A 10,830-nucleotide genomic window follows, 5' to 3' on the forward strand; every position below is an offset into this window, starting at 1 on the left:
GTATAAGCTGAGCAATCATTGGAAGGACGTTATTAACCAAGCAAAGTCGTAACTTGCTGTGGTGCTTCCATTCTTCCCTGCCATTTGGCTGTTATCTCCAACTCTCTGAGTTACATTTCCCTGTTAGGTACCGATGGTTCTGGCTGTGTAATGGGTTTTATGTCTCACAGGCGCGACCACCGTTGCGGTGGTTCTCTTGCGTGGACGCGCTTACCTCATAGTGCAGTTGGCAGCGCCGCAGCTTGTGTTACACATAGACATGACATTAACTTACTAATCCCCCTAATCTCTCACATCAACATAATGCTAATCTCCCATTAACAGTGCTGTTGTGCGAATATGCGGGGATGATACTCTTACGCAGGGACGGAAGCTCATTTCATGCTAATCTCTCTCCCTAATCTCTCTTTCCCTAATCTCCCCCATTAACACAACTGACGTGCTTGTGTCTGGGGATGGAATTCCTTTCCAGCTCAGACCCCGCTTGCTTGCCCATCACTACATAAATAACCTCTTGTTGTAACAGCTCTCTCGCTGGTTCAGCAGTTCTACTGCTGGATTATTTTTTCCGCCTGAGGACGACCGCTTGTGTTGCGATCGAAACTTCGTGATATATTATTTTTAGTTTAATTTTTCTACCTACGTGACTTTACCGAAAGAACCAAAGAGTATGGATTCCTGCAGTCACGAAAGCTTCAAATCAAGATAATTGGAGAAGCCAGGTTTTGGAAGCATCTGAAAGGTGCTCACTACATTAACATACAAAAGGGTACCCTGCTGGATTTAAGCATGGGTCCCCAGCCTCATCTGGACACCATTTCTCACTGCCAATGATGACTCGGTTTGCTTTGACGTTCTCCCAGTTCAGTTAATCTTGTTCAAAAGCAATCTGTCTCAACATCAATCATTCTTGTACTCATTAGGGTTCTGATGTTCTGGCTTGTAGTCAACCACGTTTGGAATCCGTCTAGTTTGTTTAAATGTGACCTCGTCATTTAACGTCAAACCTGTGGAAGTGAAAAGCACACCTTGATATTCCCACAAAAACAGGACATACACCGATAAAGGGACACCATCTCAGATACATTATAAGGCTGGTTGTGCCAGTATTGTCAATAGTACAAGAGGCTTATCGAAATTGGCAAGGAGTAATACACGACCATTTTATAGTTTGCTTATTATAAATCAGGACAATGTATGGGTAAAAATTAGGCTTTTGCACCAACTTTCTCGACCCTCACATCACAGCAGGTTCCTACATCCCCTGCCTCTGATGCCACCCTGCGATGTCCAGCTTCCATCACACCCATGGGGGTGTGCAAAAGTGCAAGTGTGTATCGTCGTAGCCGTACGTTCAATCCACTTCCCGAATTGTTGAAATCTTCAGTCCGATAACAATCGGCAAATTCTTGCATTCTGTTAAATATACACCTAATATCCCGCGATCCTAGCTCTCATCATGTGTCCGATCTTCACCCATTGGTACTCTTCGGATCCTACCTACTCCCGATTATATTTAGATGTCTGGTTGGATCCTAAAAAATGTAACTCAAATGTGGGGCTTCTTGGAACTTTCCAGTATGTCAGTAATTATTATTTGGGAACCTACTCTATCTCGATGGGACGGCAACCTGATGCGATTTTGCATATCCGATGGGCCCGGATTAACAAGCATACTTCACTCAAACAATTCGTGAGCTTCAATCACGCTCCCGCCCGTGACCTTTATGCCTTGTTCTGATTGGTTGTGGGGGACTCCCTGACCCCTCATCTACACAACACCACAAACACCACATTCTGACAGACGCACATCATTCACCTCCACGCAGTGTCACATCCCCTATCATTTACACGCTTCCTTTCACACCATTCCTCATACCATCCTCGCTATCGCCCTCATCACCCTTTGCACATTTGTCCCGCTACACACACAGAAACCAGTTACAAGACAAGCGATTGAGGTCATGCAACCGTGCACCATGTAGTAATCCAAGTGTCGTCTGCCTTCTTCATTGGAGGAGGAATAGCAAAACTACACCAACTCTCTCTCCTGAAGCCCTCTCGTGGCTAGCAGCAGACCTCGACATTGGCGTTTAGCTTCTGAACCACGTTGCCATACGCAGGAATAGAGTAGAACACAAGCTTGACTTTTAGGTTTGAAGCTTTCGTGACTGCAAGGATTCATACTCTTAGTTCTTTCGGTAAAGTCACGTAGGTAAAAAATGAAATTAAATTTATTTTTTATTAATTTTAATTTCATTTTTTACCTACGCGACTTTACCAAAAGAACTAAGAGTTTGACTTTTAGGGTTGCCACCTGTCCTGGATTACCCAGGTTTAACCGCTTTTAGGGGTAGCTGTGTGCCGGGAAATCTGTAAGTTTTCCCGAGACGTGTAAATTCCCGGTTTTAGTTGGTTACGCAATAACACAGCACTCAATTCAATGCATTTGCACGTATTTCTCCCCTTCTTTCTTGTGAGATACTCTGCTTCCCATGATAAGTCGTGGGTTTTTTTGTTTGTTTTATACCCCAGTCAGAAGTGACAACGGTAGCCAACTGCCTGCCCATACTTCCACAAGCATCAGAGCAAAGGCATAAAAATGAGGGACTGTGAGCAGTTCCAAAATTTTATACGTTTTAAAAAGGACCCTACAGGAATATAAAAGAACAGTCAATGTTACATTCTCTGGAAGAAAAAAAATAATAACGTACCGATTTATGTGGTCTAATGCTGGCTCTCCTCCCCCTGGATTCGTCACTTGTTGAAAAAAGCTTGCTCGTAAAGCACAATATTACTTCCATCTATTCGTCCTTGAACATTTTGTTACAAAATAAACTTTAACAAGCTCACTTAAAGAAATGTCTCTCTACAAGTGGGAAGACTGAGGGATTCATTTGTTTGTGGGTTTTTTTTCACTTTAAGTTGTACAGATTCCGAACCAATTTGTGTCTTTCTGCTTGTTTCCATTTGAATTGCTCTATTAAAATTTAGCATCCCAGACATTGCCAATTCCAAGAACACACTCATTATGTGGTACACTAGGAGACCTGGGCACACACGTAGTTCGAGTGGTCTTTCAAACGACTTTACAGCATTTGTATATGAATCACATCTCATATCTGATCTTTACATGTCTATCCTGACAAATTAACCACACATATCCAACTCAGTATGTGTGCATGGTAGAATAGTCATTTTCTCTATATGTTCAAAAATCTTACCTGTTCACAAACAATAGTGTGTTCGTATTTCGTGGACATATGCATAATTCTCAAGTGGAGTATCGCATTTCCCCAAGCAGTTGGTGATTATTTTCCTCCCCAATAACCTTTTTGTATATGGTGTAACTGCAATTCTATAGCGATGTTCACATATTTGAACCTAGTCGGATATGCGACGTTGCACTACATATCGATTGATACAACTAGCATACAATCGTTTATTCGCTTGTAAATTCAATGCCTTAAATTTGTGCTGAGAAGAATGATGGCATATATCATAGCTGATCTTTAACCTGGAAATAATGTTTGTGATATATTGCCACAAATCGCTTTTGAAAATGCATATTTAGCAAACCTTGTTGAGATCTGTAGGTTATAATTGCACTTCTGCCAGTCCTTCGCATAAACTATGCAATTATTGATTCATTGATTCGTCGATTTGTTATTGTGCATTCTTAAATATATGTAAATGTTTGTTGTTTTCGCGATAAGTCAAGAAATACCGAAGTGGGACATGTCCTTGCCCCAATCCTGGCCAGCTGCCTCAAAAGATCAGTAAAACATTCTTACTTTCATTGTTATTGACGATGATGGAGAATGCATACACAGACGAGACAAGGAATGAGAATAGAAAATGAGGTGATAAAAAAAGACGAAAAACAATAATACGTTTTTGAGTTGAATCGCAACTCTAATTCACGACAATTCATACGACCACTAGGTGGATTATTTGTCATATGCTCCGTCTACATTATTAAAAGTGTTAATTTGAATGCTGGCTCCATCTGCTGGTGTTAATGAGGTCATGATCTCGATTGAAAACTAAATTCTTTAGAACTGATTGTTGTGTTTAGTTTGTTGTCCTTCCACCGCACCTCCGATTAGCACCGATGGCTACAAATGGTGCGAAAGAAATTCAACATACATTAACTTATTTTGATAATTTAAAAACAATCTAGGCAAGTTCACACAATGGGGTTATATTTTTCCCTGCCCATTTGTAACATTAAGTTAAACACACAAACCACTTTATAGCCATTCACTTTTTTTCAGTATGGAAGAGCATTCCATTTTGGGCAGGACCACTGTACGACATTAACACATGTACAGTACTTAAATTCCATTTCTGAGGCACAATTACTATTTTTACGAACAGCATGGCAATCTGAAATCATGTTTTCCTGCACCATAGTCACTTAAAAATAAATACATAATGATTTACAGCCTTGTGCCAATCCACTGACAGATGAAGGTCTTTAAACACTGTTATCCATGCGAGTGACATTACCATCCTTCACCATGTTAGTACGGGTTAGTTAATGTAGGGAGCATAGATGTTGAAATGTAGTGCAGTACAACAATGGATTCTGCTGGACTATCCTATGCTGACAACGTAGACCAGCGGTGCCATTTGATAGGGTAGTTTTATCAATCGTAACTCTCAAGCTATAAAAGGTTTTGGCTTGGCTGGGCCCGTCTCTCATTAAGATAGCTTTCCTGGTCCATTGAAGATTCGGTGAACATCATGATTTTGTCTTGGTTAAAATGTGATTGGCCTTATACTCGACTCAATCTATGGGCAAAGAGTGGGGCTACCTGAGTAGTGAGTGGTAATGGCAGATGACCGTTGGGGCCTATTAGCAAGAGGCAAGGGTCGACATCAGAAATACTGTATTGAGGCCGCTCACACCGTGGGCGGTGCTTGTTACTGACTGGGCGTGGCTGTGTATAAGTGGGCGGGGCTGATAGAGGGAGGGGCTGATAGAGGGAGGGGCTTATAGAGGGAGGGGCTTATAGAGGGAGGGGCTTATAGAGGGGGGGGCTTATAGAGGGAGGGGCTTATAGAGGGAGGGGCTTATAGAGGGAGGGGCTTATAGAGGGAGGGGCTGCGAGCTCACCATATGTTCTGTTTCAGTCTCCAGGAAATTTGGCAGCCCTAAGTGGCTTGCCTCATCAAACTACAATGAGAGCCCACCGTTTTCTACTGGACCTGAAATGTGACGTGGCCTAAATACGATAGTTTTTGATACAGCAGCATATTTGAATGTAGCCATGTCATAAAACTAGAATGTCACCTGAAATAAAATATATATGGAATGAGAGAAAGGTTACTGAGAGATAAGTCTAAATGTAATGACATCTAAAGTATGCGACTTTAGCTAAGTTGGTTTTGAGTTATGTTGAATCAAATTAAATTAATAAAAGAAATTATATTAACAGAGGCCAGGTGCACAGTTGTCTATATAGATACTAAAATCCAACAAAATCAATGTCATGAATGACAATAAAAAAGTATTACAAATGCAGTTCGTAAATAAGCAGATTTAAAAATGATGGGGTCGTGTGTGGATACTTCCACATTTCTTTCAAGACATTTGGCCAATGTGGAAGGGTAGGCTAAATCTCTTCCCAGAAGGACTCTCTAGAGCTCCTTTAGTTGAGACCTTCTGCCAACAGTGGCATGAACAAGCAATTGCAGGGCTGCATCTTTACCTTTCCACTATTATATATATAACTTTCATTTAAAAGGCCTATACAACATAAGACAGGATTTCCAATCCATCATACGGTATGCGATCTTCCCGTGCGTATATAAAGTTTGTGGCGATTGCCGGCAATGGCCACACCACATCCCACAGAATGAGTATCTCCAGCGTTTATGAGGAATAAAAAAAACCATAAGCGACATTCCCAGGTAACAAAAAATACCGGAGCGATGGTGAGAGCGATGCAAAATATACCGTGCACCAAGCAAAAATGTGAAGTCTCGTGCCAAAGAATACACGTTGCTTATCCCCTCTAAAGGCAAGTAAACACTGGGTAATATCTGATTTTGCTGATAGAATGCATAAAATTACAAGTATAGATAGCTATTCGAGTAAAAAAACAACGATTTACTGTCCTTTTCAAAGAATAATTAATTATATCAGGAAATGTCACGCACAACAATATTACGGCAGTCATTTAAATACGAGTACAATGATCTGATTATTCAGTATCGAAGTAAAAATTACAACATCAAGAATCTAACAACAGGTTGATTTAACTGTTGCTTCGCCATCGCTGTACTATGGCGGGTATGAACTTTCACCCTCCTGTCCAATTAACAAGCAGCTCTGGAAACCAGCAGCAACAAGGCAGCAGGAGGCAGAAAGACGGGGTGGGGCAGCTACTCGCAAACTCCCAACAGAAAACAAATAGAAAAGAATGGCAAGAACAGCTTGGAGTGCTTTTGGAAAATGATCCTAATAATGGAAAGCACGTGACCAATGTGCCTATATATGAAGTTTACAAAGTGTGTACAATACCTGCTCACACATATGGAGCAGGCATTTTAACATTCACAAAAAAATGGAACAAAAGGTGAAAAGTGCACCGCCATTGAGTCAATGAACCCAGCCACAACACTGTCCACGCTTACACGTTGATTAGACGAGATCTCAATATGGATTTGTTTTGGATTGTTCCAGATAAATGTTGAAGAAAATCCATTCTCTGCAAATCTTTGATTTGAGTGCCCACTTCCGAGATTCAGACATTACACTGGAAAAGAGTTGCACTGTAAAATCTGATACCCAGCGTCGCTATCTTCCCCATATCTCAACCCTGCGTGACCTCCAACCTCCATCTGTGCAACATCTTCAGCATCCATGTTTTCTTGGCTCCAGTTGCTGCTAATGCCCTCATCCATACCTTAATTAAATCCTGATTCAGTTACTGAATCCCACATATCTAAAATTTCACTGGCAGACGTTTCACAATCACCCGCGTAAATGTGACCAAATCACTCCAATACTCAAATCCCTCCACTGGTCCCTATTCCAGTTCCAGATTAATTTCAAGGTCACACTCGCTTCAACATCCCCGATTGATTCCCCACCACCTACCTCTCCCCTCTCATCTCATTCTGATCCTATCAAGGCACTCTCCACTCCAGAAACCAAAGCCTTCTACCAAAGCCCCCCCATCAACCTTCACTCTGTTGAAGTATGTTGAACTTCTTTCGCACCGTACGTAGCCAACCATGCTAATTGGAGGAACGGGAGGTCACTCTCCTTGGCTGCCCGAATTGTCTGGAGCTTCCTACCACCAGTCACCCGTGCAGTTGTCTCCCTACCCCTGTTAAAGTCCAGCTCCAGACCATCCTCTTTTTCCTCTGCCTATGACTATGCATCTTTCTTTGTATAGAATAAATTGATTACAAATTAAAGGTTGCCCTTCTCCCATTGAGCTGTGTTGTGCCTCAATTTCTGTTTGATTTAAGATGATACATTGTATATTACTGCAAAACATTGTAAAGTTCATCACGTAATTAAACAATGTTAATCACAGAAACTTCAAGTCTCCGGCAGCAGGGTAGAATATTGTTCAAACGCCGACGTGACATTTCAACCTCAGAACACTGAGTAAACCTACTGGCTGTGAAAGGTCAACTGCTCCAGAGAATGAAACCCGCCTGCGCCATATGAGTGAGACCTAATTTGCCTGGCCAACAAACAGCGAACCACCGCAGAAATGTGATCAGCTACCCAACAATGTGCAGGAGAAAACAACAACAAAAACAACGCGTTCGTCAGCCCCCTCCTAACGGGTCGTTACCAAATGGAGTGCAAGTGCTCATTGTAACATCACCTTCTCGATTGGCCTTACAATCACTTCAAACTTCTTTAACGACTGCACCGTTTTACATTTAGTCGTCGTTTTATGCGGTAGGAAAATACACGTGCAGAATACAATAGCAACGTTTCTGTATACTATAGTTTGTGGTTTAATTATTTGAACATGAAATAAGCTATGAATATGCACCTTTAAGCACAATTGTGACCACAAAAAATTTAACAAAATGTTTCTGACAAATATTCTGGTAAAGTTTAACATTGGCCAAAGACTAGATTACCTATATTATCAGCAACAATATCACTCAACAAGTAGCGTCGTGGACTCTGTGCAGTATGAAATCCACAGCTGCCCATTTCCAAACTGCTCCCAACTAGGCTGTATAGCTTCAAATTGAAATTGAGCATCAGTAAGTCTACAGCTTTTTTTTGTATTCTTCTTAGGCTGTAAGCTGATCAATCTACAAACGACAGCTGCAACTCGCCTCTTGAGAGAGAGAGAAAAAAACAGGGAACCCACCCCCAAATCAAGCCCCAATGCAATCTCATTGGTGCTGTCTTGGCATTGCGACACCAACACCATCTGTCCACACCCCCGTCTGGCTCCCTATGCATTCTCACACAAAGGACCTAAGTTTCTCTCTATGCGCTGCCATGTGTTGAAATGTGCGCCAGGGTCACGGGGTTTTCCACGGCATTGGTTGGCGTTTCACAGTTCCCTGATGCACGCGTGCCAACAAAAGCTTTATCTCCTTAAGCCATCCTAATTCTTTTACCATTGCTCTTTTTTTTTAATTTAATCCAGCTGCCCCTTACCTGGCATACATAAACGCTTGTAACGTCTGTAAGGAAAGTGGGGGGGGGGGGGAAACATTCTCGGAAAGATGGTTGGATCAACATTTTTGAGTGTATTAAATTATTGAACAAGCCTTTGAATTACAACGTGCGATGTTTGCTCTGCTGATAACCTTTGCTTTCCGTGTTTGCACAGAAAATGAAAGAAATAATGATAAATTAAAAAAAAATTTTTAAAGCGTGGAATATCATATGGCATGGATTAGAGAAATCCTAAAAAAAATATTAGACCATTAAATATGGATCAAGACATTCTTGTGCTGGGGGTGTAAATGAAATATAGAGAATAAGACAAAAAATCCAAGAACAATATTAACTTCTGTTCATCAATTTACCTGTTTATTCACTCCAACATTCATTCCCACGTTAAATTATTAAGAACTCTGCGATTCGGGAGCATTTTCTCCATTCGTTGGCAATACAAATGACTCGTCTACATCCTCATTAACGTTTTCCATTATGAACATAATCATCTCTTTTCCTTTTCAAAGTAAAATAACCATCTTCAGTGCAATTTTTGTTCTTAATACTTTTAACAGAATCGTCATCAATAGATTTCTATATTATCCACTGCTGGATTCAGGCCTCAACACATTTCCCTTCCCCCATTGCTTATTGATGCCACCATCGCTCCATCTCCCTTGGTGGTTGTTCTATTTTGTGTTCGGTCTTGTGGCTGCCATTCCATCGTTACGTTGAATTTCATTGGCTCGAAACATTTCCAGCGATGTGTCTCGTTAAGTTAAACTTTTCGCAGCAGCCAATATGACGTTATTAACTCGTCTGGTTTTTGGTTCTTTCGGTAAAGTCACGAAAGCTTCAAATCAAGATTGAACATGTCTGGTTTCTCTTTATTTTTAACTCGATTTCATTCAAGGCATGTGTCTCTCCACACGTATTTCAGGATGTCAGCCTGAATGTTTCTGATCAGTTTGTAATATGCACTCATTGGGAACTTTCTTTATAATCACATTTGAATTCTAAATACACTCCATCCTGCTGTTTGTTTCATGATTTCATAATTTTCATCCCAGTACACCCTTAAACACTTCCCTGGGTATACATGTTCTGTTATATTTTCTCTATGGTCTCCATTGAACAATAATTGTAGTTTCTTAACCCAACTTATTACAAACAGTAAACAATGTAAATAAAGCCATTACATATTCTCTATTGTTTTTGCGACGTAAAAATGGGAAAATAACATCTTACCCAAGCCAGGAGGCAGCATGTCTCGAAAAAAATACTCGTGCAATTGCCAAAGATGCCTCTTGACACGATCTAATATTCTCCTGGCATTCCGCTTTCCGATAACGACACGGGTAGACATGGTGCTCCCCAGGACAAAGAGCTTTTTTTCTAAAGAATTAAAATATATATATAAAATGTGCTAGTCAGTGCGGGATGCCAGAGGAGAAAGGATGGGGGATGCGCCAGGCATTGGTGTCACCGACACAAAGAAGGCACGCTGTGCATTTCTATGCAGAATATAGGGCTAGGTTAGAGTTGATCTGGACTGGGGAGTCACACGTGTCTAACAATTCCTTGTCTGTGCCCACGACTTCAGAGTGCACATGCCACTGATTATGGCATGCTATACAAACGCGCATTCTAAGCGAGACGGAGATCTAGGATGGGGTGGCGGGAATATTTACGGCCATTAAAAAAAAATGTATTGTCCCTTCATGTCAGCGTGAGTTGTTGCTGCCCATTCGTACAATTGAGGAACTCTTGGTGACAAAAAAATTTTCAGAGTTGGTAAATACAAATCAATTTTTGTTATGGTTCATGCTTTAAATACAATACAACACAATTGGGATTTATACAGCGTCTAAATTGAACCGCATCTCCAGACGCTGGATCTGTTGAAGGAGGTATTGAAGGTTGTAACTGTCGAGCAATGAAGGAAAGTTATGTCAAATGCAAGAAAACACGCTTGCACATAATATCCATCGATCACGTCAGGGAACAGGGGTAATAAAAGCACCAAGCAATAAACATGTTACAACATTGTCCAAATTCTCATAAAATAAAATAAAATAGCGTGTTTTGTTCTTCTCTTTTGGATTATTGCCTCAATATACTGGTCAATACAAAAAGTCCCAATCGAGAATCGCATCTATAATATGTGAATG

This window comes from Lampetra planeri, chromosome 15, assembly GCF_965212315.1.
Source record: "Lampetra planeri chromosome 15, kcLamPlan1.2.h2, whole genome shotgun sequence".
Classification (NCBI taxonomy): domain Eukaryota; kingdom Metazoa; phylum Chordata; class Hyperoartia; order Petromyzontiformes; family Petromyzontidae; genus Lampetra; species Lampetra planeri.